We start from the raw sequence: 26142 nt of genomic DNA, 5'->3' as shown, positions 1-26142 counted from the left end.
AGTAAAGATTTCATCAAGATTTACTTGTAAAAGTTGAAAAATCTTGCCCTTTACATAGAAGCCTAGAATTGATTTTTGAAGAAGGGATTTAATTGCATTTATTTTCTATATGGAGAACCCTCTGTTCCACAACTACTTACTAAGTAGTCTTCCCTTTCACCACTGGTATGCAGTATAGAATAGTGTATCAGGCTCCCATACATGATGCGTTCGATTATAGATTGTATTAGCCCACTGGTTCATCATCGTGCCAACTCCACAGTGTCTTCTGCAGTTTGCTTTAGTGTCCTGATACCTGGGAAGACAGGTCCCATTCTTTTTGTTCTTCTTTTGTAATGTTTTGGCCATTCTTAAAATTTATATGGCCACTTTGTATAAATATTTATACAGAATATAAATATTATTTATATTTATATATTTACATGGAATGGCCATATAAATTTTCAAATTAGTTTGCTAAGTTTTCCAAAAGCCCTGTTGGACTTTGGATTAGACTTGCACTAAATCTATAGATATGAGTCTTCCTATTTATGAAGCTAGTGTATGTCTTCATTGTTTAGTTATTTCCATAAAGGCTTTTAAAAAACTTTGTATTAATGAAAACTTTTAAACATATTCAAAAGTAGACAGTAGTATAATGAGCCCAATGTATCCATCTCTCAGCTTCAACAATTTCAATTCTTATCTTTACCTTAGTCTATCCACTCTCTTCCTTTCCTCTATTATTTTGAAGGCAAATCTGAGGCATATCAGTTTATCCATAATTATTTCAATATGTATCCCTAAAAAAGACTAAACCACAACACCATTATGATATAAATTGATAATTTAAAAGGGTTTATTTACACATAAATGTACATAGTGTAAACAAATGTATTGTGAAGCAAATATTACTCAAGGTAAGAAATAGGACATTGTCAGCACCCCAGAAGCCTCCTGTGTCCTTTCCAATTACATACATTCCTGTTCCAACATCTGGTGGAATTGCTACCCTGATTTTTATGGTAATTACTTCCTTCCATGATTTTTACCATCTATATATGTATCCCTAAAGAATACAGTTTAGCTTGCCTATTTTGACTTTAAATGGAGTCATAACTGGAGGTGATCCTTCGTGTTTTCTTCTTTAATTCAATATTATATTTATTTATAAGATTGATCCATATTCATGTAGGCAGCTAAATTTCATGTTCATTTTTCTTTATTGTCTTGTTGTATGGCTGTACCATAATAGATTTATCCATTATAGTTTTTTATAATCTGTGTTGATACCCAATGCGACCATTAAGAACATTGCTCTTTTATGCATTTGTGTGTGTGTAGCCTGGTGAACATGTGCATGAGTTTCCCTAGGGCCGTGCCCCCTACGACCAGGTGGCAGAATAGCGCCCCCCACCACCCAGTCTGTGGGAAAAAATGTCTTCCATTAAACTTAGGAACTGGGGGGCTGCATGGCAGGAGATGAGCGACTTCATCATCTGTGTTTACAGCCATTCCTCATGGCTCCCCACACCCCCCCTCTGAAAAATTATCTTCCATGAACCCGGTCTCTGGTGCCAAAAAGTGTTGGGGACCCCTGCTCTAGGGTATATACCTAGGAGTGAAATTGCTCTAAAGTCTAAAGAGTTCGCCTTGACCATGCAAGAGCAAATTGTTTCAAAGTTGATGTTATTCTTTGACATTCTCACCAGCAGTTTGAGTGTTCCATTATTTCGTATCTTCAGACTTTAAAATCTTTAGCAATTGGGGAAGAATGTAGTAGTGGTTCTTTAAGTTTAGCCTTGTATTGTCTTACATTTTAATATGAGAGTGAACAGGCTGGTCTGAAGGTAGTCAGTTATCTCGATTGATAGTTCACCGTCAGTTATAGACTGAACACCTTGTTCTGCTCTTTCCCCTCTTCTCACTACTGCACTTGTCTTTAAAAAAAAAAGAAAGAAAGAAAGAAAAAGAAAAACCAAAAGAGAGAGTGAACAGTAAGCCTGACTTGTTTGACTAACACGTTGTGAACCTCAAGATTATACACACAATTTAGAGATTTCTTAAACAAAAATTCTCCAGTTGAAGTCTTCCACACTTTTGTTCATATTCCATTTATATTATAACATAAAATCAGTTCTTTCAAGGTATAGAAAAAGGCACATTTAGATAAATTGAAGCAGATTAATTTAAGACATTAGATAACATCTTTTGTTTTTATGTTTATTTTCCTGTATGATTAGGCATGAATCTAATTTGGCACATTCTCCTTATTCTGTTCCTAGTAACTCTTGTAGAAATCACATAGTAGCCACCAGGCATCTTTGTCACTCTATGTACTAATCATTATTACAGCTTAATTTTTTAAAAGATGAAAAATAAAAATGGAAGTTCTCGTTGGCTCACGCCTGTAATCCTAGCAATCTGGGAGGCAGAGGCAGGCAGATTGTTTGAGCTTAGGAGGTGGAGACCAGCCTGAGCAAGAGCGAGACCCCATCTCTACTAAAAATAGAAAGAAATTATATGGACAGCTAAAATATATATATATACATTACTATATATATATGTCAGGCATGGTGGCACATGCCTGTAGTCCCAGCTACTCGGGAGGCTCAGGCAGGAGGATCGCTCGAGCCCAGGAGTTTGAGGTTGCTGTGAGCTAGGCTGATGCCAGGGCACTCTAGCCCAGGCAACAGAGTGAGACTCTGTCTCAAAAAAAAAAAAAAGAAAAGAAAAAAAGAAAAAGGAAGTTCTAGTATTTTCCTGTAACTTCCCAGTAGATCATTTTGATCCTCCCTCAGGAGAGCATATCCCACATTGCAAACCATCAATGACAGAAGTCAGAAGTTTAGAGCACCCAGCCCCAAATCTTTAATTTTATAGCTTAAGTAAAATAATTGTTAGAGACTCCGACATCCTTCTTTTCACTCAACTAGCTTACTTTATAGCCTACTTTAATTAGGAGGAACATAATGCTGTATTTAAGCCTAATGAAACAGATATCAGCAATATATGTTGAGTAGGGTAAGCATATAGTTTATCACCAAATCACTAGACTTTTGAGGATGAAAGAGAGTAATAGTAATGTTAATCATTCACCACAGCAATAGATATAAATCTGGACTGTCCTGGGCAAATCCATGATATATAGCCACCATCATGTTGCATGAATGTAGTTAAAACTAATATCTTGCACCTTCATGTCATGAGGTAGAATAAAGTAATGTTCCATTTATTTTAGGTAGAGCAAAGTTTTAATTTCTCCTTTGTTGAAATGAGGAAAATAGTTTTTAAATGCCTCTCATAAGTTTTCTCATTCTGTCTTGTTCCACCAAGGGAATCTTGGTCAGATGACAATCAGAAAAGATGGTTTGATCTATATAAGAACACCCTGCAAATTATAAAGTGTTCTAGTAACATAAGTTACATTCCATTATCAAGCCAGGAGGCAATGGAATAGGAAAGCTGAAGTTTATTTCTGCTTTTCTGACTTTGGTCTTAACTTTAAGGTTTCATTCTTTGAGTGGTCTTAGGTAATCCCCCAAGATGGATTCCCAAGTCCAAAGTGAAATACTTGATTAATACATGCTCCTTTCTACTAACATGAATGATAAAAAGTAAATAGTTTTAACAAATTCTTCTATTGTTAAATTGTTTTTTTAAAAACCTCAGTTATCCACAAAGAATTAACAGATTCATAACTAGATTTTCATGTACTTAAATTTCTTATGTATTAATACTTTGCTTAAACAATTTATACATTTAGTACTATATGATAATTCTTAAGGGCTTTATTTTCATTGCAATCGTACCAATGGTATAACCTGCTTATTTAGGAAGAATAAATTATTTTTAAAAGTACAAGATGTAGATAGAACAATTTTTATAATCATACTTTTGGCTATAAAACAATATCTATTTTAAGTTGGGATTACATTTTAGTCCCTGTCTCATTAAATTAACTAGTTATGCATGAAAGCCAGTATAGTGTAGCATAGTATTTCTAAATTTCAGCTATTCGTGTACCATCTTCACAATTTACCATAGCCCTACGTTACCTGTAATGTTATTCTGTATTTTTCTTTAAATGATTGTCCTTTTCACAAAAATTTTAGTGTGAAGAATAATTCACTCTTACATATAAGAAAGAAATATTACTTCCCATAAATAAAAGGTATACATAAGGATACACTAAATTAAATATGTAACTGTTAAAGGTTAATGTTATTAATATTTATACATACCTCCCAAAGTTATCTCAAGTACTTCTAGTGTGTATCTGCCACACTTTCCAAAATACTAGTGTTAGCACATAGTAACTATACACAGACTGGATTCAAATCCTAATTCTTGTTAACTGTGACTTGGTGCAATGAGTTTCTTAGATTCCGTTTTCTCATCTGTGAAGTCAAGTTGATGGTTTTACTCTCATAGCCTTCATTATTGTACAGGCTAAATAATGCCAGTGAAGAGTGCCTGTCACATAGTAAGAGCACAATAATTGCTAGTCCTTATTATTGTTTTTATTATCTTAATCCTCAGATATCTTTGTTATCTGACAGTAGTCATCCTAAACAAAATACATCACCCAAGAAAGACGGTTTAAAAAATGGTGATATAAATGTAGACTTTGATCAACTGAAAGTTGATGCTAAAAGTTAGTATAAAAATATATTATCTTTCAGTGGCCGGGCGCGGTGGCTCACGCCTGTAATCCTAGCACTCTGGGAGGCCGAGGCGGGTGGATCGCTCAAGGTCAGGAGTTCGAGACCAGCCTGAGCGAGACCCCGTCTCTACTAAAAATAGAAAGACATTATATGGACAACTAAAAATCTATATAGAAAAAATTAGCCGGGCATGGTGGCGCATGCCTGTAGTCCCAGCTACTCGGGAGGCTGAGGCAGTAGGATCGCTTAAGCCGAGGAGTCTGAGGTTGCTGTGAGCTAAGCTGACGCCACGGCACTCACTCTAGCCTGGGCAACAAAGTGAGACTCTGTCTCAACAACAACAAAAAATATATATATATATATATATATATATTATCTTTCATAGTTTCCAGAAAACAGTCAAGGTTTAAAATATCTCCAGTGTTTATTCATTAAGTCAAAATAAATATTTTCAATTGACTACAATGGCATCATTCTGATTGTGAATGTTAAGTATGTTCTTATTTTTGCTTGACTTGTTTTTAAAGTCACCTAATATATCCGATAATGCTGAATAATAATATGGACTTTTATTCTGCTTCATGTTTCCAATTTGAAAACTTTCTTTCTTGTGTCTAATTGTATCTCTGTAAATTGTGTACTTTTTTTAGTTTTCTCCTCTATGAAAAGAGATTATGGTCATTCCAAAAAGATCATTAATTTTAATGATATAAAGAGCTGCAGCACTACTTAGTCCTTTTAAAGAAGTTTTCTCTTATTCTGTATATAAAGATAATGTCTTTTTTCCAATAAATAACAATTGAAAAATCAGAATAGTGACAGTTTTAATAAACTGGGAATCAATATTAATTAAAGGGAAACTAGGAAGCAGATCACTCAAACTGAAAAAAATTTTTTTATTTCGGGACTGCTGAAATCCCTTCTCACAGAAGCTTTATGCTTGGTTCTCTTATTTTGCTTAATATTCATCTTTAGGTTTGTTTCTAAAACAAGTAATTATCATAGTGATTCATCATGCTTTTTAGATAACTTTTCAGAGGGTTAAACATTGTAGGTAATTCATAGCTCATTGTTTTCAACTTATGAGACTGTAGAAATTACCAAGAAATGAGTGAAGACTGGTTTGATGCTAAAGAAAACCTGACAGGAGGTGACTTCTCAGGAAGGAAAGAAAATCAAATCGAACAAGACAGATGGAATCTGAAGTTTACACTAGGTTGGTTTAACAATTTACTGAGGAATCCTAACCTATTTGTAAAATAATACTTACCTGCTTCTGGGTTGTGTTGGGTGCCTGAGCTGTTTTAATATTTTATTCCTGTTTGTGGCTTTTCTTTATACAAAACGAGAAATTGGCCAGTTGGAGGTCAACTTTTTAAAGAACAGAAAATTGCTAAAAGCTTAAACGCAAGATTTAGTTAGCAAGTAGATAAGCTGCATTCTTTTCCACTGAGTCCTCACTGGACACTTTTCAGGTGCGGTTACCTGGGGAACAAAACCAACTTCTCAGCTTTCCTCAGGTAACCAGTACTAATCTATCAAATCGGTATTAGTGATGGAAACTATTTGCTTTCCCTCACTTTAATAATTTCATCTATTTCAGGAATATTTTCATCTTTAGATAGTCCTTAAATGCTTATAATAGTTAGAATAATCACAGGCACTAGAGAAAATTCTATCATTTCTTGTGATAGTTATGCTACCTCTCTTTATTTTTATCTGTATGTTTCTGTGGGTTTTTTAATTTTCCATATTAGCGATGGTTTTATTTTTTTCTGTTTGTATAAATAATGGCTTAGTAAGATTTTTAAATAAAATATGAAAATATGAGAAAATTAAAATTACCTGAAGTTTCTCCAACCTTCACTAACCACTATGAATATTTTAGTGAGCATTTCAATGCATTTCTTTATGCATATATTAATACATATACACAACTTAAAATATTATATCATCTGATTTAATTGTAACTTTTTTTCTTTCCTTGCATTATTTTCTAGCATATCACTTGTCACAATACTGTGTGTTTTGCTTACTTGATACTTGATTGATTACTGGGTTCACTGCCTTCCCACCCTTACATACTAGCTCAGCAAGATCAGGGATTTTTGTTCACTGCCAAGTACAGCGTGCAGCCCATAGGGTATCCAGTAGATATTTTGTACTGAATTAGTGAAGGGTTAGGTGATGGGTGTAATGTATACCTTCTGACTCCTTTGCTGTACTATAGCTCTTTACTTCTTTTTCACTGCAATATAAAAATGTAAAGTTAGGTAGTTTCACTATTTCTCTGTAGAATACATTTATAATCTAAAGAGATTAACAAATTAAATGAAGTTAATGAAGAAGGTTAGGTATTAATTACCTAAAGATGAAAGACTCTGCCTGAATTCTAGCACCAATACTTAACAGATTTGTGACCTAAACTCCATGACCTCAGTATCATCATCTGTAAAATGGAAATAATAATAATAATAATAGCTCCCTCACGGGGTGGTTGGGAGAATCATGTGAGGTGATGTGTATATAAAGTGCTTAGCATGTTGCCTGGAGCAGAGCATTCAATAAGTGCTAGGCTACTCTTGTTACTATTACTACTTAATGAACACAATAAAATTTACAAATCTCCCATTATTATTTAAAAATTATTAAAACATAAGTAAAAGTACTCATGGATTCATTCAACAATATTTGTGTACTCCCTCTGTGCCAGGTATAGGATTTGCTAGTAATTCAAATCTCAATTTAGTGAATCTTTGATTTCAGACCAGGTTCCCTTCACAATATTGACTATGAGATGACAGCCTAAGAATTTTGAAATTTTGTCAAGCAAGAAAACTATCTATAATCCTAGTATTTGTGGTTTCCAAAATCATGCTGTCTAACTCAAGTAATTTGTCTGTTTTTTTCTTATGTGCTCTTAACATTATCACAAGCTATATAATACCTACTGTTGATATTTGTCTGATTGAAAGGTTTCCTTGGTACGTTATTTCCCCAACAAAGGAATGTGTGTAAAGAGGTCTCTGAAACCACTAGCTCTAGCCAGCACTAACACTAAGGAGTTAAGATCCTGTGTACATCCAGTGTTCTCATAGCACTTCTCTGAACCAGGGACAAATGACAGACATTTTTAGTCGTGATGTACAGTCAGCCCATGGGTTCTGTATTCATGGATTCAACCAACTTTCTTGTCATTATTTCCTAAACAACGCAGCATAACAACTATTTACATAGAATTTACATTGTATTAGGTATTGTGAGTAATCTAGAGATGATTTAAGGTATATAGGAGGATGTGTGTGGATTATATGCAAATACTATGCCATTTTATATAAGGGATTTGAGTATCCTCAGATCTTGGTATCCACAGGGAGTCCTAGAACCAGTCCCCCAGGGATACCAAAGGACAGCTGTAACTGATTACTCCGTTTAGATGTAATTTATTCATTTGAGCTATGAGAGACTTAATATCAACTAATCCATACCCATTTATTTTTCAAGATGATATGATTAAGGCCCAGAAATCTTAACACTGTACTCCAGGCTTTTGGTCTTCAGTCTGGTCATGCTGATATTTGTTGATAACTTTTTGATAAGCTTTGTGATAGTAAAAAGAAACCATGAAATATTTAGCAAGTTTTCATTTTCTCTTAAACATCTCAATACAATGATGATCATTTCTGTGGTATATTCTGTTTTTCTACAAGCAGAAATGTATGCTGAACCCTTACGAAGAGATAAAGGTTATTTGGTACATGTTGGTGATCTCTGCCCTTCAGTATCTGAGGTATGCCAAGATTTCTTTTTGAACTTCATATTATTTCTCTTTTTTTAGGCTGATTGAAGGTCTCATTTCCAGAAATACCTAGTTTCTGAAATTTCAATTTATGATTCTTCTACTAATTACAGGTGTGTTTCCCAAATTCAGTCCAATGTGCATTACTGTGTGCCTGCTGCTCACTAGAGGTTCTGTACCAGACATCAGCCACAGTGGGGATAAAGTCAAAGGCCATTCCCACAGGAGGGTCCCAGGCTAGTATAGGGGCCCATGTAGACAAATAGTTGCAGTCATTATAGACAAATAGCTGCAGTCATTAGTTCGTGCTGTCCTTAATCAGATCTTTCTTGGATTATACTTTGTAGCTTGTTATCAGTGGTATGTAGCGACTTACTGACTTTCGTGTACTTTATCTTGTTACGCACTGTTTCACAGGGAATGTAGAGAGCCTTAGTTAAGGAGAACGGGCTCCAGAAAGAGATAACTTTGGCTCAATTCCCAGGTCTGTCAGCAACTTGATGAATAAATTTGGGCAATTTACTTAACCTTTTTGTACCTCAGCCTCCTCTTCATCTATAAAGTGAGGTTGATAGTACTGTCATAGCGATGTTGTGAAACTACTATGAGTTAAGTATGTAAAGCACTAGGAGTAAAGCCTGGCACATAGTAGATGCTCAGAAAATTGTATTCTATTATTTCTGAGTTTAATTACTTTTCAGATGACACTTTTATACTTTTTAGGTAGATAGCTACATCATCTGTATATAATCTCTTTCAATCTGTCTGTTGCTACTTTCTATTTTGTGACATTGTCAGATCATTCAAATCACAATGGTGATGGAAATACCTTTACTCTCTGCTGATAAAAAATGATGGCTGTTCATTTCAGATATGAAAATCTTTATCAATTAAGAGAGAATCCTGTTTGTAGTTGGGGTTGAAATTTGTTAAAAAAATAGGTGTTTAATTTTATTTAATGGAGTCACCTAAGAGTATATGCTTTCTAAATTTTACTCATTAATGAACTACAGTTCATTAAAGTAGTATTATAATCCTAGTAGTATTACCTGATGTGAAAGATTCTTTTAGCATCTTGTTGAATCCTTAAAACAAACTGTGGGGTTTTCTTTTCTTAAGTATTCTACGTACTGTGTGGAAATTTAGAAAATACAATTAAATGCAAAAACACAAGGAGGTTATAAAAAATTATCCATAGTCCCATCATTTGAAAACAACCACTTTTCAGATTTGGTTTGTATCCTTCCACTGACACTCTCTAGGTCTGGTGCTTTTATAGGAATAGCTCTTGCCTGACTTTCTCAATTATATGGTTAAAGTTCTGATTCTATGTTTCAACTTTTTTTGTTTTTTTGGTCTAAATATTTCCCCACAACAAGGCCATAAAGATATTCTCTTAAATATTCTGGTAAATGTTTTAAATTTTGACTTTCACATTGCAAGCCTTTGAGTCATCTGGAGGTTATGTTTGAACATAGAAATTAATTTTAATTTTTTTAGTATAAAAGTCCCCAGATTGCTAATCTCTGCAACTTTATCATATATCAGCTTTGCAAATGTTTTACATTAAATTTTAATATAAAATTAATAGGAGATAATTCATGAGAAATGCTTAGTATCTTTTATTTCTCATCTTTAATTTGTTTTTTATTTAGTTATCCTAAATAAACATTCTTCCTGATTTCAAGCTAAGTATATCAACCTTTTTTTTTTTTTTTTTTTGACAGAGTCTCGCTCTGTTGCCCGGGCTAGAGTGCTGTGGCGTCAGCCTAGCTCACAGCAACCTCAAACTCCTGGGCTTAAGCGATCCTCCTGCCTCAGCCTCCCAAGTAGCTGGGACTACAGGCATGTGCCACCATGCCCGGCTAATTTTTTCTATATATATATATTTTAGCTGTCCATATAATTTCTTTCTATTTTTAGTAGAGATGGGGTCTCGTTCAGGCTGGTCTGGAACTCCTGACCTTGAGCGATCCACCCGCCTTGGCCTTCCAGGTGCTAGGATTACAGATGTGAGTTACCTCGCCTGGCTTAGTATATCAACCTTTATAAGAGCATTTATTATTGTGAAAACTATATTTGAGCCAGTGATTACAAAATTAAGTTTGAGGTAATTTAAAGTGAATGAAAAATCTTTTGGTTTTCTGCTTTTCTATTTTAGATATGCATCTCTTGCTTTCCAAAAAAACGAAACAAGAAACAGTGATATAAAGATGGCTGTGAAGGAAATGAATGGTGCCAAAAAGGTAGGGGGACTGCTGCTTTCCAGTCTTTTTTTTCTTCTTTATTCTTGAATAGTGCTACTCTACAAGTAACTAATTACTATACTTTCATCACTTTTTGTAGCTAATGTTATCTCATAATTATTAAAACCATAAAATGTAGTCATTTTATTTTTTTATGCCCTCATCTGTACCTCACTGAGGTTTTAAACACGATGTGGAAAATGATGGAGGTTTGCTCTGCCTCCTGCTCATCCTGTGACTCTGGGAGAGCTACCTCACTCTCTGAGCTTTTTGTCTTAAAATGAGGATACCTCAAACATTTAGAAGTTTAAATGAGCTTAATATGGAAAAATTCTTAGTACAATGTACTGAGGATGTACTCGGTAAGTACAGCTATTATCGTTGCTGTTACATACCAGTAATTTGGCTTTTTCTTGGAGAGCTCATTTTTCCTGTGGTTTCAACTATCACTTTAAACTATCACATTCCAATCTTTTCACTTATTTATTGAACAAAGAGTTATTTATTACATATCAACTGTGTACATTATTCTAGGAACTGGGAAAGCAACAGTGAACAAAATAGACAAACACCTGTGCTTTTATATGAAGCTTAAATCTAGTGGGAGAGATAATGGCAATAAGTAAAATGTAATATTCTGGTGTGACAGAGCTAATATTTTATGTATTTTGCCCTGACTTTTCATCTAGGATTTAAAGTCTGAGCCCTTCCTTTGTTGAATTTTTACAGGATTTACAGTGGTTTCGCACCATTTATAGTCTACTTGCATGGTTAATAGTAACTAATTGATCATTTTAATTTTATCTTTCACAAGTGAAGGAGGCTGCACTTTATATTACTAGTTCCCCCCCCCCCATAACCTGTGATACAATTCTGGGCATGTAGTTTGTGTTCATTACATACGGTATTTAGTAAATAAAATATAGAATATTTATAATTACTCGTCAGACCAGCCTTTATCAGGTGGGTTGATTAAAAGAATTAAGCTTTAATACCCTAACCCTAAAACATTCATTTTATTTAATGGGTTAACCCCTCTCCTTGGCATCTAGAATGGGTCTGATTATGTCCTGTCTTTGGGAGGGTTGAGAAAATAGTTACACCATTTGCTGTGTTCTGTGGTTCAGAGGAAGAATCCCAGTTGAGAAAGGCTGATTTAGACATAGGCTCATAGACTTTATCATTACTATAAAAAATTATGTTGGGCATGTTTTCTTAATACATAGCCCTGAACACCGCTGAAGTAAATTTACTTGGTACAAATAATCTTAAAAGTAAAATTTTCAGAGCAGTTTTTTTATTTATAATTTTAAAATTTATTTTAATTGAATAAGCTGGATTATCACTATGTATTGGTGTTAAGAAAACTTTTAAAATGCTTATTTAGGGTGTCAAGAATTGTAAACAAATTGAATCTGCTAAATTATTACCTGATGCACCTGTTAGATTCATACCTCCAAATACTCTGAACTTGCGTTCACCAAGATCATGAAGTGACTGGCTGAACTACATCCAGAAGTCAGCAGGTAAGAACTAAAATTGTATTTTAATTGGTTTTAAGCTTTTTATGTAAAAGCATAGTTCCATTCAATAACTTAGCTATAGTCAGATTGTGTTACTTTGGAAAAGACAAATGCTCGCGTATGTTTTCACTTTGCCTAGAGACCATATTATAGAAGCTCTTCAGGAAGTAAGAATAAATCCTAAAGGGTTTCTGAATGGCTTATCTGTTAACAGTATTGTGGAAATGACTTCATCTGTTCTAGAAAACTCTTGTTTTTATTCCTAACTGGAAGCAGAGATCATACAACATATTCTTTTTTATTTAAATATTACTTTAAAATTTTAAGCTATTGGTTTCATTTTTCACATAAAATGAATATTAAATTAAAAATAATAAAATATAAAATTTAAAAACAAACATATTACTATTAATATAAAACCATTTACCCCAAAATTGCTTAGTTTAACATTCATCATCTCACAGTTTGCAGATTAAGATTCAAGGCTGGCTTAGCTGGGCAGTTTGCGTTCAGAGTCTTTCATGTTGCAGTAAAGAAGTTGGCCTGGACCGTAGTATCCAGAGGCCACACTGAGCCTGGAGGGTCTCCTAAGATGGCTCATTCACATGGCTGTTGGCAAGAGGCCTCATGCCTTACTGCATGGGCCTTTCCACAGGACTCTTTGAATCCCTTTACATTGTGGCAGCTGGCTTCCCCTGAGCAAGACAGCAAGGTGGAAGCTGCTCTGACCCACCCTCAGGAGTCACAATTGATCATTTTGCCATATTCTATTAGATGAAGGTCACTACATGCAACTCATACTCAAGGGGAGGGAAATTTAACCCCACCTCTTAAAGAAAGGCATATCAAAGAATTTGTTTATATATTTTAAAATGACCACCAGTGAACATATATAATACCTTTTTACAACACAGGCGAGACTTCTGTTTCCAGTTATAGGTGTATAGATGACTCAAGCCAACCGTCCACTGAGAACAACTAGAAAACCTGAATAAATATTTAAAAAAAAAAAAAAAAACTGCTTGAAGGCACTGATGAGTTATCTAGGTAATGATGAATTACTGGATCAGGGTACAAAGAGGAGTCTCAAAGTATGCCCAGTGTTTGGGGGTACTTTCCCCCAGTATTATTTGCAGAGGGGAAGCTAGAAGGGCATGGGCCATTTTCATTGCATTGCAGCCAGGGGGATGGGTGTTGAGCCTAAGAATACTGAGTTATAGAAATGCCCCCTGTATTTCTGGAGACAAGATTTGATTTCCGAAGTCAAATAAGGCTTTGCCTTAAAGAAAAAATAAATGTGTTAGTTCAAAAATTAAAAAAGAGAAAAAAGAAAAAAAAGGGGGCGGTAAACTTTCACTTTAAGCAAGAGCTCTCTGCCTGGCTCAAGCCAGCAGCCTTAAGCTTGGGAACTGCTGCTTTCTAATGTAAACGATTCCCAGAAGCATGATCCACCCTTGAGAGAGGTTGATAAGAAGAAAAACAAAAACTTAAAAAAAAAAACAAACTAAGATCTTAAAAAAGATGATCAAGTTATTGCTCAAATTCAACAGTGCTATATTAGAGCATAAGAGAAAATAGCTTCTCCTAAACAGTCTGTGTTTTCTTGTGTAAAATGTTAATAAAACTTATGCAGATTTCATAAGTTTTATTATGAAACTTATGAACTACAAGATGTTGTGCAAAAAACGGTTAGTCCGCCTGACTTGAAAAATTTAATGTTACATATATTGGCTTTTAATAATGCTAATTCAAAGTGTTAGCGGCTTTTACATCCACCGCTCAATATTGGCAAACTTTTATTAATGACCAAAGACCTCAATTAGAAATTAAGTTAAATGGCAAATCTTTTGTTAGACTTACAGATACTGGAGCTGATGTTACAATTATTTCTAAAAGTTTTTGGCCAAAAGCTTGGCCTTTACAACAAGTTCCTACTGTTCTTACCGGAATAAGAACGATGACTGACATATTTCAAAGTGGACAAATTTTAAATTGTTCAGGCCCTGATGGACAGACAGCCACTTTAAAACCTTACGTGGCTAACATCACTATTAATTTGTGAGGAGGAGATTTGTTACAGCAGTGGGGAGCATACGTCAGTATACCTAATACATCTGCTAAACAGATTATGCTAAATATGAATTATAACCCTTGTTTTGGTTTGGGTAAAAGGAGCCAAGGGGCTAAGACTTTCGAGGCACCAAAGGCACATACTTTCGCGGCCACTGCTACTGAAAAGCACCATTCTGCTCTGGCTTTAAATTGGATATCACAAAAGCCTATGTGGACAGCAGTGGCCGCTAAAACAAAAAAACAAAACAAAAAAAAAATTGGGTGCTCTTCAAATATTAGTAAAAGAACAATTACAAGCAGGACATATAGAGGAGTCCACCAGTCCATGAAATTCTCCTATATTATTAAAAAAGAAATCTGGCAAATGACAAATGTTAACTGATTTAAGAAAAGTCAATGCAATTATACAATCAATAATCAAGCCAAACATATTGTTTCTCATTGTCCCACTTGTCAATTAATTAATCAGCCTAAATTTTCTGCAGGAGTTAATCCTCGAGGTCTCTCACCAAATAAATCATGACAAATGGATGTTACACATATTCCTGAATTTGTCAAGTTAGATGTTGTACATGTTACTGTAGATACTTATTCCGGTCTTATTATGGCTACTCCATCCTCTGGAGAAACTCTTAGACATATATTCTCACACTTACACTCCTGTTTTATATACATGGGAGTCCCAGCCACCATTAAAACTGACAATGGCCCTGCTTACACTAGTCATTCCTTTACAGCTTTTTGTATTAAATGGGACATCAAACACATTACTGGCATTCCTTATAATCCTCAAGGACAAGGCATTATAGAACGTACAATCAAACTTTAAAAAAACATGTTATTAAAACAAAAAGGGGGAGGTACACAGTCTCCCAAAGATAGAATAAATCAAGCCTCATTTACCTAAAATTTTTTGAATATTCGTAAGGAAGATAAATTAACAGCAATAGAAAAGCATTGGAATAGGAGTCCACAATCAGACTCTTTCCCTCACCAGCCTATCTGGTGGAAAGATGATGTAGAAAATAAATGGAAAAAAGGATGTGCAAAGGTGTGGGGGAGAGTTTTTCTTGTGTTTTGACAGATGACCAACAGTCTGGATTCTAAACAGAAGAATCAAACCCAGAGTGGAAACTCGAGGGGAAAAAGCGGAAGACACGTCAGGCACAGACCATGACGTGGGGACAGCTGAAGAGAACATACGAAGAAGCAGACGGGATATTGAACTGGACATCTGTACCTCAAACATCTGTAAATCTTTTTCTTGCCATGATCTGCGTGGTGAGCATGGTGGTAAGAATGTCTGGCAACCAGCCACATCACTATTGAGCATTCTAAAATTGCACCCACAGATATACCCCTTTGTAAGAAAGTAATAATTTCTGACCCTAAAACTTGGGTACAATGGGACAGTTGTAGAGCTCACACGGGGCGCATTCTTGCTGGGTCCACATCTTATGGTGTTGTCCTAGACTGGAGTCCCTATGGACATCCTGCCTTCTCTCACAATTTTAAAAAGCTTCATTGGAATAAAACTGCCACCTCGATGTCTGTAAAAGACACTGACCTTAAAAGTCATATTACATGGCTCAATGATGGTATGAGCTCTCCAGCTCCTCGTATTTTAGATGGCCCTATTCATGATCAGTTGTGGAAAATATCAGCTGCTTTGCACCCTTTGCAGGCCTGGATTAGCACACACACTCTGGATACAAACAATAGCCGAGAATGGACTTTGAATTTAAATTCTACTCATTATATTCAAGTTTGTGTTAGACTGCCTTACTTATTTATGATTGGACATGCTGTTTATAACGAACCTTCTTTCCTAGTGACCTGTGACAACTGTTCTCATTATACCTGTATTAACAATTCTATGAAGTTCAATCCTTATAAACACTTTATATTCTCAAAGCCAGAACAGGACTGTGGTTACCTGTTAAAATGAATAGAGTCTGGCAAGAAACACCAGCAATGTTCTAACCACATTCTTAAATGTACAAAAAGATTTATTGGTCTCTTAATAGCAGCTATTTTGGGAATCATTGCTGTCACTGCTTCTGTGGCCACCGCAGGTGTGGTTCTGCATCAGACCGTTCAGACCACTGAATTTGTTCAAAATTGGCACCACGATTTAAATCAATTATGGTCTACCCAAAATCAAATTGATTCTAAATTAGCTATTCAAGTGGCTGACTTACCACAAGCAGTCACCTTGTTGGGAGACCAGGTTAGAAGTCTACAAAAGCAACTTAGACTTCATTGCAATTGGACTATCACTCAATTTTGTGTTACACCTCATCAAACTCGGTTTCCTTGGGAAAACATCAGAAAACGTCTACATAACCAAGCAAATCTGACTGAAGAGATTGGAAACTTACAACAAGAAATATTAAGTACCTTCAGTCACAAACTTAAATTGCTCTCTGAAGCTGGCATTATTAATGACATCTCTTCTGGTTTAGAGTCAGCTGATCCACTTTATCATCTTAAGATCTATGGGAGTTCCACTGTTGTAACTTTTGGCATTATTTTAATCCTTTGCTTGTGTTTATTTATAGTCTGGAGAAAACTCCAAAGAAGACAAGAATCCGGAGACCAACGCCTCACTGTGATGGCTGTCCAACTCCATCAACTTTCTTCAAAAAATAAAAAAAGGGGGAGCTGTTGAGCCTAAGAATACTGAGTTATAGAAATGCCCTCTGTATTTCTGGAGACAAGATTTGATTTCAGAAGTCAAATAAGGCTTATGTGTTAGTTGAAAAGCTGCCTCTTCTCAGGAGGGCATCTCGCTGGTCAGTAGAAGCTGCACTTCAAAGAGACAGCTGTAAACTAGGCCTTTGGTTCTCACCTGTTTTGAAAGACAAGGCAGGCCTCCCTTAGAACCAAAGGTTGCCAGAGCTGACCGGTGGACCCCCCGGAGATGAGAGCTGATCATATAGATATGCTAATGTCCAAGCCGGGCCCAGATGGAACCATGCGGTCCAAGTAATTAACACAAAGCACAGCCCATGTTGACTTCTGGGATCATCTCTGTCTCCAAGAACACAATCACCTGAGCCAAGATGTCCCTGTTTTTTGCTAAAGTAATAGCCTTATCATAAAACTTACAAGTTTGCCCCAAGATGATTTTATAATTCATTGTTCCCCCAGTTAGAGTTAGTTAAGAGATCTGTAGTAGCCTTTTAGGAGACTTTGACCCCAAAACTGGTGTTAGTATGCAAATCCTGTTGCCCTTGGCAACGGGAGCCTGTATGTACCCTATAAAATACCTGTGTGGAGTTTCAGTCGGGGAGATATTTTATGCGGGTAAAATATTTCCATCTGGGTACCCTCCTTTATCTATTTTCATAAACTTTTACTTTATAAACTATATCTTTGGCTCTGTGTATTATTATTGCCATTACTTTATCTTTTATTTCTGTTTACTACTATATTTTTCATCCTTTGCGATGACCCCTGCCTGAGAGACCTGATTGAAGAAAAAAACCTCTTTGCAGGGAGCCTAGCTAACTCCCTGCAAACTGGAGTAGTCAACTTAGAGACCATGATCGAAATAAAGAGAAAAAAAATACCTCTTTGTGTGGAGCGTAGCTAACTCCCCGCAGATGGGGTCTTGGTAAATTCTCAGCATGGGAGTTCGGACCCCAGTGGGCTGTACTTGAGGAGAACAAGTTTGAACCCTAGAAATACATGTTCCCCAGAAGGGCTGTAACTCAGCTTCAGAATTTAGTCCCTAAATCAGATTGAGATGATCTTGGGTTATAAGTTGTCAGGCACCTGGAAGAAATGAAAGTAAGACTTCTCTGGAAGAAAATATCATTTTAGGCCTCAAATTATTTATGCCAACAATTTAGTATTTGTTAGCTTATTTTATAAATAAGAACATACAGTCAAAATCATGGCCAGTGGGCACCGTGGCTCACACCTGTAATCCCAGCACTTCAGAAAGCTGAGGCAGAAGGATCACTAGAGGTCAGGAGTTTTGAGACCAGCATGGGCAATGTAGACAGACTCCATCTCTACAACAAATGAGGAAGACATTTCAAAAGCTCGGGGAAAGCTAGGCCCCCACACCAGTTAGCCCAGCTGTGGCTGCAAAGGACAAGTTCTTCAAGGAAATGCAAAGTGCCACTCCAGTGAACACATGAATGACAAAAAAGCAAAACAGCTTTATTGCTGATACAGAGAAAGTTTGTGTGCTCTGGATAGATCACCCCAGCTACAACATTCCCTTAAGCCAAAATCTAATTTAAAGCAGGCTCCTCTCTTCGATTCCATGAAGACTGAGAGAGGTGAGGAAGCTGAAGAAGAAAAGGATGAAGCTAGCAGTTGGTGCATGAGGCTTAAGTAAAGAAGCCATCTCCATAAATAGAAAATGACTAACATCCTAGGAGAATATGATTATTGGGATTTTGTTTTGACTAGAATTTCTGTCCCTCTCAGAGACCAAAATTTAGCCTGTTGCATATTTGGGAGCAATGTTTTTTAATAAATGTACTGCCAACCAGGTGTAATTCAACTCAATGAAAAAAACCAACTGAAATCTCAAGCTATTTTGAAACAGGAAGGGGAAAATTTGCAAATAGAAGTTTTTCCCAACTGAAAAAGAGAGGGCAAAACAAATGAACCCTTTGGAAGGTATTAAAGAAGTTGTCACAATCCGAGTGCCAAGCAAGGTGATTGTCAGTCCTCAAATGCCGCTGGTCTCTGCCTCCAAAAAAACCAAATCATTTTATCTAAGTTATAATAGTCAAGCCTGTAAATAAATATTTTTAAATTTCTGAAGCTGTTCCTCCCCACTAAAAGATGCTCAAAATTAAAAAAAAAAAAATCAAAATGTTTTTTAGCTACTTTTGTCAGAAAGGTAAATATTTCATAAGGTGTCACCATGCATGTTGGCCCTCAGTTTATCACGCTGTAACACACCATCTCTCAGGTTTTGCCGTGACAGTACCTAACAAGGCTTCCAGACTCTCTTCAACACCCCCAAGCTCCCCTTTCTCCAAACACAAAAGGAAGAAGAAAACTACAAACCCCCATCTGCCCGCCCTACAGTTCCTGGGAAGAGACAGTCCTCAAATTGTTCCTGCTTAGACCCCTGAAGCCTGGAGAAGGAGATGGGGACAGCTGTGCCAGCGGGCGAGGACGACGTCCAATAAGGGGGAGGAAATTTGGCTGAGGGGACAGACGGGAGAAGGAACATGGAGAGGAGGGGTCAGTGGAGATTAAATCGTGAGGGGGGTGAGAAGAAAGCAAAAAAACAGGGAGAAAGGAGTGAGGATCACAGAAGACAGAAAAAGATAAAATGGAAGAGAAAAAGAAGGAAGGGTCAGGGTTAAAGGACGCAGAGACGGTGGCAAAGAGAACGCGGAAAAGGCTGTCACTGGGAGGAAGGGAGATTAAGGGGGATGCTACCTAAAGGGCTTCACCCCAGCAGGTGAATGGGCTGCACGGGGAAGGGGGAACTGGAAACCGAGCGGGTGGCAATAAGGGGCTGTGGGCGAAGGCAGGAGCCTCAAGGGGACGCCGGAGCGAGGGAGCAGCTGGGACTCGGGGACACGGGGGCAGCAGCTTGGGCCTCGCTCCCTCACCGTGGCTGAGCCGGCGCGATCCTCGGGCGCAGCCTCTGCCCAGGGTGCGGCGGTGGCCGGACCAGACCCCGCCCCCAGGCCGAGCTGGCGCTGGGGCTCTGGGCTCCGGGCTCGGCCCCAGCCTCGGCCTCTTTAATTCAGAAGCCGGAAGTGCTGCAGCCACAGCCCTGGAGCAGAAGCTCCGCCCTGAGAGGCCCCGCCCCAGCGCGAGAGCCGCGCCTGCGCGTTCCTGTTTCCGTTGCCGGGTCCTGGGGCGGGGGGTCTTTGTGACTCAGCAGCCAGCAGAGGGCAGGCTTCTAATTGTTCAGAGCCCCGCAGTGTCTGAGCATGTCCAAGGGGGTTGTTGGGGACCTGTCACCTGGGCGCTGCTTGATGAAGCCTGGGGCACTCCAGGGGACTGCCACAGTGGGTACGGGGAGCAGCCCTGCTCTGATGGCCAAGAAGCTGAGGAGCCTGGTCTAAGACCAGGAGGGAACACTGGGTACCGACTCCCAGCCCAGGCATCCCATCCTCCATCCCCCTCGCCTGTGAGAAACTGGAACCCTCATACATGGCTGATGAGAGTGAAAAATGGTGCAGCTATTGTTGAAACACTTTGGTGGTTCCTCAAAAGGTTAAGCATAGAATTACCGTATGACCCAGCAAGTCCACTTACAGGTGTGTAACCAAAAGAATTCAGAACAGAGACTCAAACCTACACTTGCACACTAATATTCATAGCAACTGTATTCACGCTGACCAAAAGGCAGAAACGACCCAAATGTCCATCAACAGATAAATGGATAAAGAACATGTGGCGAGTACACACACAGGAATATTACTCAGCCATGAAAAGGAACGGAGTTATGACACCTGCTACAGCATGGGTGGATCTTGGAAACATTATGATAAACAAAATAAGCCAGGCACAAAAGGACAAATACCATATGACTCCACTTCTGTGAAATATCTAGAATAGGCGGATTCATAGAGACAAAGTATGTTAGAGGTTACCCGGGGCTGAGGGCAGTGGAAATAGGAGTTACCGCCTAACGGTTACAGAGCTTCCGGTTGGTATAATGAGAAAATTGGAAATATATAATGATGATGGTTGCACAACATTGTGAATGTACTTAACGCCACTGAACTACACTTACAAATGGTTTTGGGGGCAAATTGTGTGTATCACAGGAAAAATAGGTTTAAAGTAAAATACTTTTTAAGATACACAAAAGCTGAAAGAATCGATCAGCAACAGACTCTTAAACTGCAAGAAATGTTAGACGTACTTTAGGCAGGAGAAAAATGATACCAGAAGAGATTATGTTTACAGATCTGGCCATGGTAACCAAATGGGTAGTATGTGACTTTTTTTTCTTTTTGAAACGTCTTTAAAACATAATTGACTGTTTAAACAAAAATAACAATAATGAAATTGGGGCATATAACACATGTGTAAGTAACATGTATGACAATAGCACAGAGACCCAAGGGGAAGCGACGGAAGGACGGAGCATGCTGTACGGCCCTTACGCTGCACAGAAAGTGGTGTCGTATCACTAGAAGGTAGAAACCAACAGTATTGTGACGTATCCTACGCTGCACAGGACAGCTTCCCACACAAAGAACTATCCAACCCAAAATGTCAGGTTGAGAAACCATGCCCTAAAGCTAAATAACTAAAACAGTAAAACAAAAAGTTATATCTAATGGGCCACAAAGGAAATAAGAATGAAAAAATACTCAATGCAAAAGAAGTCATAAAAAAAAAAACAGAGCAAAGAGCTGAAAAGATGAAGGGAAAACATACAGGAGGGTTTGGTGAATGGAACATGGTGGAAATGACATGGTGCCAGCTTCCAGGCCCAGGACTCATGAAACCAGCAGCTTCCACTGTCTGTCTCTCAGAACATTTGCTCTGGAGGAAGCTATCGCTCACATCGCCACCTGGGCTCCACCTCTTGTCAGACCAGTGGCGGCATTAGATTCTCATAGAATCTCAAACCCGACTGTAAACTGCGCGTGGGAGGGACCTAGGTTGTGGCTCCTTATGAGAATCTAATGCCAGATGGTCTGAGGTGGAGCGGAGGCTGTGATGCTAGCGCTGGGGAGCGGCTGCAAATGCAGATTACCGTTAGTAGATAGGTTTGACTGAACAATGAATGTGATGCGCTTTGTTGTTGTTTTTTTTTTTTTGTTTGTTTGTTTTTTTGAGACAGAGTGTCGCTTTGTTGCCCTGGCTAGAGTGAGTGTGGTGGTGTCAGCCTAGCTCACAGCAACCTCAAACTGCTGGGCTTAAGTGATCCTACTGCCTCAGCCTCCCGAGTAGCTGGGACTACAGGCATGCGCCACCATGCCTGGCTAATATTTTTCTATATATATTTTTAGTTGGCCAGATAATTTCTTTCTATTTTTAGTAGAGATAGGGTCTCGCTCTTGCTCAGGCTGGTCTCGAACTCCTGTCCTCAAGCGATCCACCCGCCTCGGCCTCCCAGAGTGCTAGGATTACAGGCATGAGCCACCGCGCCCAGTCTGATGCACTGGAATCATCCCAAAAACCTTTCCCCCCTCCCCTGGTCTGTGGAAAAATTATCTTCCATGAAACCGATCCCTGGTGCCAAAAAGGGTGGGGACTGCTGGGATATAAGCCAAACATACAAAAATAAATTCTATTTGAATATACTAGCAATGAATGATTGGAAATTGAAATTAAGAATCGTACCATTTAAAAAAAAAATATTTACAGGTAAATCCGACAAAACTACAGAAGACCTGTACTATAAAAACTGTAAACATTGCAGAGTAAAAATAAAGGAGACCTCAGGAAAGGGAAAGATACATCTTTGCAGCTCAGAAAAACACTCAGACATCAATTCTGACCAAATTGATCTGCAGATTCAGCACAAGCCCAGTCAAAATCTAAGTGTTCTCTGTTGTAGAAATTGTCAAGCTGATGCTAATATTCATGTGGACATGCAAATGATGTAGAATAAGTCTTCCGGGAAAAAAAAAGAACAAAGTTGGAGGACTAATACCACTCAATTTCAAGATTTTTTATAAAGCTATGGTAATCAAGACAGTGGTAAAAGACAGACAAATAGATCAATAGAATGAAATAAAGAGTTCAGAAATGGATTCATGGCCGGGTCCGGTGGCTCACTCCTGCAATCCCAGCACTCTGGGAGGCCGAGGAGGGAGGATCACTCGAGGTCAAGAGTTCAAGACCAGCCTGAGCAAGAGCGAGACCCCCGTCTCTACTAAAAATAGAAAGAAAGAAAATTAGCCAGGTGTGGTGGTGGCACCTGCAGTCCCAGCTACTCAGGAGGTGGAGGCAGGAGGATCACTCAAGCCCAGGAGCTAGAGGCTACAGTGAGGCCATCACTAAAATGCTGAGCCTGCCCTTTTATACCAAAAGCCAAATTTGTGACACATCCTTAACAAGCTGTAGGAATTCATGGAAGACTTTCTTGTATTAGGTTTCCTCCTGACTCTATTTTAGATCCTAAACTTCATTTCTCTTTTCATCATCCTTCTCATCCCCTTCTAATATATATAGCCTTACTCTGTTTCTTCTTTTCTAATTGTCCTCAAAATATTTTTGGAACAAAAGAAGTTCTAATAAAATATACCGTGTATACTTATTGATACACATGAGGACAATGTGCACACATGCACACACATAGATTAAAAGCCAACCGAGTTTTATTCTTTCTCCAGGATGATGGGGGACCCTGCTTCCTGCGCTGTGTGGCTCGTGTGTTGCACCGACAGCACTGGTGACAGTGCCCGTCTCACTCTTGGCCACCGGCAAATATTCCCATGTCTTCTGTTTCTCCATTCCTCAGCAGTTGAGAGTAGGAATTAATCAACGTCTTATAATGAAATGGGATGTTTCAAAATGTTACATTAAAGCTCAATTCCACCACTGAAAACATTTGTTATGTTTTTCTTATTATATACATTTACTAGCCCTAAACCAAATCTAACTGTATTTTGTACAACATTTAGTACACAATCTATTTTAACAGAACTCTAAGACAAACTTTCAACGATTAGCAAACTTTATGATGTATAACCTACTAATTTTATTGAATGGGTTTTCTTTCAAAATAAATTATGTAATTAAAAATTAGAAAATTACATCTTTCTAAATCATACACATTTTTAAAACTTCTATTTTCATTTTAAACTTAATTATAAAAAATTATCACAATAATGTACATTGTACCCAAAAAGCCCTAACCCCAGCATGCTATAATTCATCCATGTAAGCCAAAATACTTGCACCCCCTAAATCTATTGAAATAAAAAAAAACTAAAAAAAAAAAGGTCACAATAAAATTATATGCTTTGTCCATTTGTCAGAGAAAAATAATTAACGGTAAATACTAGGCCTTCTTTTTCAATTCTGTATGAAATTCCTCTTGATAACACTTGATAGAATTCTATTCACAACAACACTCAGCCAAATACACTTCTTTCTATAGTACTAAGTGTTCAGAAACACACAGCATTCAAATAATGTAGTTTCCATGTAATTAGGATATCATTTTCAGTTTGATAATCTGGCATAGAAAAGTCTTCCAGTGGAAGAAAAGAGAAATAGCTAAAAAGAAACAGTTGACTTAAAGGATGATGATTACTACTGAATGAACCGGTTCCCTAAAACGTAGTGGAATGGACTGTCAATGCCTGAAAGTGACAGAGACATGCACGTCTGGGAACAGAAGGAAAGTTCTGTTGTCAACACAACAGTGATCCGACCAGGGAGGATAATCCATTTTTTCATTACATATCTATCCCACCTCCTGACCCCGGTTTATCATCCACGTTCCCCAACAGGTTTCAGTGCCATCCACTTACTCCTTCTTTAAAATTTTTCATTTAGAAATTACTCATACAAGGAAGTATTTTAAAATATGTGCAGTTTGAAGAATTAAAGAAACACCAGAGAAACCACCACCTCTGCTCAGAGAGAGCAGAAGCTCCTTGGATAGGCCCCTCCTGCCGGCTCCTGCCACCACCACCAGTGTCCCTAACTCTGTGTTAACCGTTTCCCCGTTTTTGTCTTCATACCGTTCAGTCCTGTGTATGTGCATCCCCAAAAGCACGTTGCTCTGTGCTGCCGAGTTTTGAACTTTACAGAAATGGAATCATTCTGCAAGTATTCTTTTGTAATTTGATTCCTTTCTTTGATATTACATTTTTGCAATTAATCCAGACTGATATGTGAGGCGACAGTTTATTTTTATTGTAGTGCAATAGCCTGTTATATAAACATATGACTATCCGTTCTGCTGCTAATGATCCTTTGTAATGTTTCTATATTCTGCTGCTGGTGTTACAGTTGCTCTGGCCTGATTATTTTTCACAAATTGAACGTTATTTTTATATTTTATAGTTCATGCTTTAATTTTAACCACACTTATAAACTTTGCTCCTTATTCATTCTTACATTTCAGAACTTTCATTTGGGATCTTTTTTTTCTTCCTAATGTAAACCATTAAGAATTTCTTTTGTCTCAGACTTTGTCTAAAAAAGCCTTTATTTCAATTTCTTCCTTGAAAGGTAAGTAATTCCAGGCTGAGAGTTATTATCTCTCAAGACATATTGAAGCTATTGTTCCAGTCATTTGAATTCCGGTGCTGCAGTTAAGAAGTCAGTCGTGAGTCTACCACACCTTTATAAATGATGTCTTTTCAAAAATCTATTGACTGTATTTAAGGTTTTCTCTTTCCCTCTAGTAAATTCTGCAGTTCTCACTATAATATGGCTAAATGTGGATACCTTTTTTGATTTGTTCTTCACTGGGCTTGCTGGATTGAGTACTAGTATCTTTTACCCAGTATCTCTATAAATAGTGATTCTTCCTCATTTCCTCTATTATCTCCTTCTAGAACCATAGCTATATAGATCTGTCAGTGAACTCGTATCCAGGATATATAAAGAACTCTGTGACACTTCAGTAATACTGAAATAAACCAATTCAGTAAGAAATGGGCAAAGGAACTGAACGGACACTTTGTGAAAGAAGATATCATTGATCGATAGGCACATTAAAAGATGCTAACTTCAGGAAAATGCAAACTTAAATTTCGTGAGATGCCACTAACAAACCCACTGGAATGACACAAATTTTACAAGACCGACAATACCAGGTTCGGAGAACTTGGAATTCTCATATACTGCTGGTGGAAATGTAAACTCTTCACTTTGGATAACAGTTGTGTTGTTTCTAATAAAGTTAAACATACATTTATCATATGGCCTAGCAATTCCAC

General features: G+C 37.6%; 1 long non-coding RNA gene and 1 pseudogene across 1 annotated transcript; one reads left to right on the top strand and one right to left on the bottom strand.

Moving 5' to 3' along the window:
• Window positions 1-1371: 1371 nt before the first annotated feature.
• Window positions 1372-18043, bottom strand: LOC138379627 (uncharacterized). The gene is made up of 3 exons (XR_011232257.1): window positions 17863-18043; window positions 13114-13201; window positions 1372-1919 (listed from the first exon to the last, which is right to left on the bottom strand). It is a non-coding gene; the product is annotated as an uncharacterized lncRNA (long non-coding RNA).
• LOC138379620 (RNA-binding protein 44-like) lies at window positions 4439-17022 on the top strand (annotated as a pseudogene).
• Window positions 18044-26142: the final 8099 nt, after the last annotated feature.

The sequence above is a fragment of the Eulemur rufifrons genome, unplaced genomic scaffold (genome assembly GCF_041146395.1).
Source record: "Eulemur rufifrons isolate Redbay unplaced genomic scaffold, OSU_ERuf_1 scaffold_107, whole genome shotgun sequence".
Taxonomy (NCBI): domain Eukaryota; kingdom Metazoa; phylum Chordata; class Mammalia; order Primates; family Lemuridae; genus Eulemur; species Eulemur rufifrons.
The sequence above is the reverse complement of the archived record's forward strand: the minus strand, read 5'-3'. Positions and strand labels throughout refer to the sequence as shown.